Below are 8416 nucleotides of genomic sequence, written 5' to 3' on the forward strand. Positions count from 1 at the left end.
ATCTTTTTGTAAATTGTATGGGGAACACTGCATGTCACATGCATGTGTGTTTGAATGGCACAAAAGATTTTGTGAAGGCAGAGAGGATGTCCAAGACAATGAATGTTCTGGGCATCCATGAACATCAAAAATTTCTGAAAACATTCAACAAATTGAACAAATCATTCAAAATGATCAAGGACTCGGTATAAGAATGATAGCAGAAATGGTTTCCATTGATAAAGAGAGAAAAAGTCCGAAGAAAGATACCACAATTGTGGAAAAATGGCTTCATTCTTCATCAAAAAAAAACATACCACCTCACACTGCATTCTTGGTAAAGCAGTTTTTGGCCCAAAAACAAATCACAGTGCTTGATCACCCTCCCTATTCACCTGATCTAGCACTGTCTAGGAACACGTTTTGAGTCTGTGTCAGAAGTTAAGAAAAGAACGACAGAGGTTCTGAGACAACCTACTGCACTGCTTTGATCTAGCCTGGACATATTTGTACCCCTAAACTGATTATAAATCATTGCAGTCTATTCATGTTTCAAACTAATTGTTTAACCTTAATTAGTGTCACAGGTGTCTTCATTCATTTTATCAGCCAATCAGCCTATTTAAAGAGAGAAAATGTGCCACTGTGTAGTTTGGTATCACTGTGTGCACCACACTGACCATGGGCCAGAGAAAGAAAAGGAGGCGCTGTCTGAGGAGCTCAGAAAGAAAAACGTAGATAACCACCTTAAAGGTAAAGGCTATAAGACCATCTCCAAGCAGCTTGATGTAAGGTCCATGGGACAGCCTTCCAGGACATAGCAGCAAGAAGAAATGCAACCCCACCAACCCAGACTGGGTTGGACCATTTGATGTTGCTGTGTAACACAGTAAAGTTAACCACAGATACTATCAACAAAACTAAAACAAGTATTTAGTTTGAATTTCTAAATTCCTGATACCAGGGCCAGAGTGGGACTCATTTACAGCCCACTTTAGTTTACAACCTTTTACTGGAAATATATAATTTTAGCCTTCCTAGTATATAAGTCTGAAATAGTGCACTATTCTCTACAATTTCGTTATTCATAGTGTATTTTATCAAAAATAAAATTTCAGATTTGACACACATAAGTTCACAACTATCATTTACCAAATATGAGGACACAAATTTAATTTAATATCAGCCTTTCTAAGTTTTCATTTTTGACTGAAAATATTAAGATTTTTTGTATTCTTAGTGTATTTGTTATCATACTTTTCTACTATTAATGCTTTAAAAAGCATAATAGGTCATTGGTAGCATGTGGATATAAATACTAGTAATACTGGGACTAACTTGATCACACTGTAGGCAACAGTTCTTGTGTGTCCCTGACAGCAATCCTTTCCTGGCACTGCCTCTGACATAAAATAAGCTCAAAAATGGTTAATGGTTATAAGTTAATTGACTTGATTCTTCTTGGTTTTGTTTCGCACATCTGGCATCTTGAGCTTATACCACAAGCTTACCTGTGTCATCATCCCCACCTGGTGCATTTACTGTGTGCTGCGAGCTTGTGTTAATAAAAAAAACGTTATTAATTTTGTCGCATTTGGCTGCATCAAGCATCGCATCTTGTCTGTCTCATGGTGGTGGGAACAACTCAAGGATTAAGCATGATTGTAGAACCAATGCTTGTGTTTCCAATTGGACACTGACACTGGTGATGATTTATTTTCCGTCACTGTACACCAGCCCCACAACCAGCCCAGCCCACCAGGAATTTTCCTGGTTCTCTAGATTAGCCATTCGTGGCCTGCCTGACATTACCCCTGTATTCATCCCAATCCTTGTGGAGTATTTGTGTGTATGGTCATGTGCATGCACGAGTTGGAAAATGTGTGCTTGAAATGAAGCCAGGTCAGAATTTAAAATAATTGAGGAGAGTCAGCCGTTTTCTGTTGGGTTTGGCAAGTCCGTAAATCTGGAGGCTGGAGTTATCCATCTTTGTCCACAGTCTCAACGAGAGAAAGATAGATGCATTCAATAAATGTGGTCTTGAGAAATCTGCAGGAAATGATTAAGAGTGATGAATGGGCGCACAAGGATTTTGCAGGGCCTGAGTTTCATGTGACATCCATTATATCATCAATGGCAAGAATGGGCTCTTTCAGAGCATGGTGGCAACAGCTTAAGGAATTTGTGTAAACTCTTTGAAGCAGGCAGAAAGAATATTTTCTTTAAAACTTTTATCTGTGATAAAAGTTTCATTGAGTGAAAAAAAATCTTTTAGCAAATTAGGCAACAATTTGTCACATTCTTAAAAGCATGAAAATGCTAAATGCAAATGTTTTTACCTAGACCCTGACAATGAGCAAGTGAACTAGTTATTACAGAAATTTTATGCAGAATACATGGGCCATTTGACAGTGTGAGTGTCTGTTAGACTGTCTTTTTTCAGCTCTGCTGGCATCTCTTTGCACATAATCAGGTGCTAAGAAAGAGGGGCTAACTAAAAGCAGCTACACATGAAGGGAAACAGACAGACCCTGTATTCCCTTCTGTTGTTCAAATGTAGTCTTTGTTACTGAGGACAGATGCCTATAGGGGCTGCGTTTGTCACTTAGTCACTTTGTTCCTTTACAAGAGATCAAACTAACTCTGAAGAGATGTAGAGGGACCAAAGCAAGCTATCAAACCTCCAGAGAAAGCATAGACCTGTAGCAGAGAAAGCGCATCAAAGCAAGTGCTCCACTTATGAGGATACAAGTTAGCTTTTAATGTACTTTCCTGCTGATGCATTCTTTTGTCATTCTTTTTTTTATCAGCTATTTTGGTGGCTGTGGTATTAAAATTTATTTGATTATCACTTGGTTATTAGATGTTGATTTGAACATATTGAGCAAATAACATGAAAGTGATCTGTCTACATTAGCATGGTCTCCTTGGGTTTTCAGTCATTTTGGAGAGTTTTAAAAAACCCTTTAGGGAAAAGGCTTTCTAGGGGACATATTAATTCTCCAGCCACATAGCCAGGCTTGATTGATTTAAAGTCTATTCTTAGTTGGCATTTAGCTTAGCGCTAAATGATTTTTAGCTTCAACTGTCTCTGTCTCTGTCTCTGTCGGTCTCACTCCTCTTCTGTTCCCCCTTTTTGTATTTCTTGCTCTCTCCCTTTCTGGCTTTTTTCTCTCTATCTTCCCTTACTTCCCTGTCTTCTCTCACCTCATCCTCTGTCTTGCTCCCTAATTACATCTCTCTCCCCTCTCCTTCGCTCTCCTCACTCCATCACTCCTAATTCCTTGGTGTAAAAAGCCATGGCTGGCATTGTGACTGGTTGAGAACAGCTGCCTCTCCAATTGCTCAGGCATGGACAGATCTTGTTACGGAGCTGGACAAACTACTTCTTAGCCAGGCTGTCATGAGTGCACAACTCTTTCACTCTCTCCTGTTAGAAGTTAGAGGCAGAACACTTCTCCCAGTCAGCATTACTCGATTGCTCAAGTTAAAGGACAAGAAGGAGATACAAGGTAGCATTCTCTATGGAGAAGAACTTTGCACATTTGCAGATGCTTGATATATTGAAAAGGGTCACAGATTTTTTGCACATCCATAAAGTTTTTTTCTTTGGCCTCTTTGGGAAATGAGCTGTGCTGTTAAAAATGAATGCTGCACTAAGATACATTAGCCGCTGTGGGAGATAATGGCAATGAGGCAGTAGCCTCACTGAGAAACAGCTAAAGAAGCCTCTGACTGGAGTGTCAGTAAAGTGAAACTGTACCAAAGTGTATCAGAATTTGTTAACTGACATGTACCATTAATGTCAAATTTCCATATGATCAGGATATCAACAACATACCATAGTGAGGATGGTAAACAGACCTCATAATCTAGGCATATTGTGAGTGGTGCAGCACAGTCAAATCTATTTCTTGCTTTGAATAGTTGTTATGTAATGTTTATTGCTCACCCCAACTGATATATGCTTATCTAACCCTTCCCTCTTTATTCACTTCAGCCAGTTTACTGTGGCTGCTTCTTGTTCACTATTCCATTAGTTTTACAGGTAATTGGTCAAAAACTAATGTGATGGGCAACAGTTTGAAAAATTGAAAATCTATCCAACAATTGTCAAGGTCAATGGGTTAACAAAGTTGGTAGGCCAAATTTTGTCACAATCCATCAGACATTTGTGGATGTACAGTATATCAAAGCCAGAGATTATCTATACCACTTATCCTTTAAGGGTTATGGGGGGCTGGAGCCAATTCAAGATGATACTGGCTCAGTACACCCTGAACAGGTTACCAGTCTACCTATAGAGACACTCAGAGTCACTAAGCATGTCTTTACACTGTGGGAGGAAGCAGGAGTATCCGGAGAGAACCCATGCAACCACAAGGAGAACATGCAGGAAAACCAGTGTTTTAACACAGAGCTGTCTTGCTGTGAGTCAACAGTGCTAACCACTGCACCACTGTGCCACTTGACCAGAAAGCAGCAAGGTTTACTGGTCCAAAGTAAATCTTTATGTTACGCAGGAACTAAGAAGGTACTCAAATTTGGAACTAGCACACCTCTTTTAGCCTCTAGTCATTGTGAGCACAGATATGCAGTGATGCTCAACAGAGGTCAACACAGTTATTCCCCAGTGGGATAGAGGTGCAGGGCGTAATGCAGATGATCACAGCTTGGCAATACACACCACAGCATGGTTGAACCATGCTGTCCAGGCAGTGATAGTGGAGCTAAATAATGTCTGTGTGTATGACCATGGAGAATATAAGAGGATGATTGGCTGGAGGTCATGCATTTTTTCCATACAACAGCATGTTCTGAAGAGGCAGCTTTGTTACCGTACGTTAATACCAGATGACTGGTTTCAGCCAGCTGCTCCTACTTTTTGCAGAAGTAAAAAAACACAGATATTTCAAAGCTAACAGAAAACACTGTAGTGTCAAAAAAGTGTATTGCCTCAAAATTTTAATAAAATCTTGCACTCCAGAGTTTATAGCGTAGGTGTTGTACACAATCTTATCAATGAAATTAGATAATTCTGCAAATTCAGTTAGGCAGGTTAGCAGAAGATCACTTTTTATGGTTGATAAAACATTAATATTATTTGCAGGTCTGTGATAGGAAAGAAAAAAGTCCCCTCTTATCAAGAGGTTGTTATACCTGTTCATTCATGTAATATCATCAATATCATGCAGATTGCAATTACCAGCAGATTAATGAGAAAACTGTTCATTTCTATGTTCTGGTCATAATTTAGTTGTGATTCAGAGTTAGAGATATCATAAGTGTATCAGATTATGTAAAACAGAGTTATTCAGTATGTATCTGTTAACATATTGACAAACTATTAAAAATATGATTATGATTTTTTTAAGGTGTGATTTCTGTTTCTCTGTTTCTACTCTGTGAGTATTCTGAAGTCAGAATACCAGAAGGTTTTCCCATTCTTCCCTTCTCTGCCAACATGGTGTGATTGCAGCATAAGTGATAACTTAAGGCAACATGGACAATATGGAGGTGTGCAGTATGCAGGCAGGGTAATCACTTACACACTTCATCATCGACCTCTTGTTTCTTGTGGAAACGTGTGGGGCTCTGAAAGGTCATTTTCTAGTAATATTGAGGAGGCTGCTGCTATTATCACTCTCTGTGTTAAATGGCAGCAGGTTCCAAAATGGAATAAACCCTACTGATATTTAGCTCAGGAGCAGAGTCATTACCAGGTCAAGGTCAGAGAACACAAACACCCACACACACTCCTAGACACAAACATATGCTGCATTGAAAAAAAACTCCAGCATACAGTACAGTATGAGTAATGCACGATTTAACATCTAATAGGATTTACTGTTTGATCAGCCTTGCAGAATTTAACTGAACTGAAAACAATTGATGATAACAAGAGATGGAGCTCTTCATACTAAGAACTGACTGTCTGTAAGGTATGTGTAACTGTATTACAAAGATGTATTAGTGAGACTACAAATCATTCATGAATCATATCCCTATGCAGTAAAACCCCATGCATTTTACCCAGATATTTAATACATGTGCTTAAGGTGTCTGGGAGCTTCATGATAATTACAATAACAGTAATACTTCCAACAGCATCCATTTGTAATTTATGCAGCCTGTCAGTGCTGTTCACTTTTATATAGGTCATTCTGAGTGCCTGATTTATGAAAGCTCCAAGTGAAACTTCTTATCTGTCCAGTTTTATACCTCCATTAGGCCCTGTTTGGGTGTTATTGATGGGTCTGCAGAGATACATCATTTATGTCACTGCTTCTGACACGAGTCCTCTAGATCAAAATCTCGGACCTCTGTTGCATCTGCGCTTCCTCCAGCAGCCACCTGTGTTTGTGTCACCCTCTGTCTATCCATCTCTACACCTTCCTCTCTTTTAAAGATGCATGGATATTAAGTGTCATGGATATAGACAATTTCAATATCCAAAAGTAATATGCAGTGCTGATGGGGCTTGCCAACACAGAAACAGCTGGTGGACAAACTTCAAATCCCAAATGTGTAATATAATATTTGGCACATGCTGGTTGGTTGACAAACCACCTCCTTGATTAACAGTGAAGACTGCTTCAATTACACTCATTTGGTGGTTGATTTTGAGGATTTTATTAGATTTTTTTTTCCCAACAGCTCTGTATTGGTTTGTTAGTGGCTTTACTAGTTATGCCATGGAAATCAAGTGCGGCTTAATTCACAAGTGTGGCTTGATTAAAAAATAAAGTGGTAATTAATGCAATCTGAATGCTGAGTGGCTTGGTGTGTGTATATATATATATATATATATATATATATATGTGTGTGTGTGTGTGTGTGTGTGTGTAACATGCATCACATTTATCATATATAATGTCCATATATTCATATATTAAACATGATTATAAATGTTTACAACACACTATTATGCGGTTAAAAGCACATATGAGGACACTGTATTCAGGGACAAGTGTATGGATGTACAGCATTTCTTAACAAATACATTTTACATACACTGTAGTTAATGCATATTTTATATTATTACAACAGTGTTACATTACATTGTTGCATTACAGTTATCACTGCCACTGGCACACTGCCTGAAGCGTGCTAAAAGAGAAAATGAAAACATCATGTTCATACCAGCGATTTTGTTTTGTTAATTAATTACATATTTGGTGCACTTTACATTACTGCTGACCTTTTCCAAGGTGGCCACTGTCCACTGTAATGCAACATATCAAGTTGCATTATCACTGAAGTTTCTCAAGAGTGGTAGTTAATTTCAGCTAGTATTATGTTATGTTTTTTTTTCTTCCTTTTTTTGGGGAAACTCCAGCATGTGAAAGTGAGAATAGAAATAAATTTGTCTTTCCATTGAAAATATCACTGTTTAAGCTCCACTCTGGGAGTTATGGCATCTTTGTAGTTCAAACATTACCTCAGTTACCTCTCACAACATGTGGAAAGTTAAGCTTTAAGGTGTCTGCAAGAAAATATGCTACCATTAATATACAAGTAGAAAGACAAGCACTGTATACTTTGCACTAACCAGAAGTGAGTCTTCAAACAGAATATGCTCCTTTTGTAAACTGAGTTGCTGGATGTAGTTGAATGTAACCTCCTGTGCTGAATGACAGTCCACAATTTTGTTAGAAATGACTGGTAGACTCACAGCAATAGTGGCCAAGTGTCGAATACTTACTAAGCGTATATTTCAGGTTAATTTACAAATGTTATGAATGCTGTCTTTACACTTTTTAAACTACTAATGCATTACTGTAATGCTACATGATAGAAAATAATTTTTAATTTAGCACAATAATGCAATAAAACAATGCTTTGAAGAGCAGTTTCATATTTTTTTTATATTCAGTGTCAGAAACAGCAAGTATCCTGAAACACACTCAGCCATTAGATGCCTTGTTGGATTTTTCCTCTACAGAACATGGCCCATTCTTCTGGCTCACAATGAACACATAGAGTCTCTCTGCCAGATAATTGAATGTCTTTGCCAGCAGTCATTTGCAGGCCTGACTGCCAGAATTATGCAAACTCTGGTTTTCACACAATACAGTGACCCAGTCATCACTGCAAGTTGCATTTTCACAATATCCTCAGTGGTAAGGGACAAAAGTATAAAGGCATATTAACACATTTGCTGCAGTTTTACACATTATAATTAATCTGGTGGTGGTTCAGAAAGCTTGTCTACTCTGCAGAGTTGGCGATGCATACAGTACATAAGTGTTTAGCGCCCAACTATTTGCTCATAGAGCTAATTTTTCCACCGTTTGAAAAACAAGCTGTTAAAGAAAACCACAGGGGAAACATGATAATTGTGCATGTGCCATCTCCATCAAATGCTCTCTAGAGCCTTTTAAGGGTCTCCACCCTCTTACTCAGCTGGTGAAGGAAATATTAACTCACTGATACT

This window comes from Lates calcarifer, linkage group LG5 (genome assembly GCF_001640805.2).
Source record: "Lates calcarifer isolate ASB-BC8 linkage group LG5, TLL_Latcal_v3, whole genome shotgun sequence".
NCBI classification, from domain to species: domain Eukaryota; kingdom Metazoa; phylum Chordata; class Actinopteri; family Centropomidae; genus Lates; species Lates calcarifer.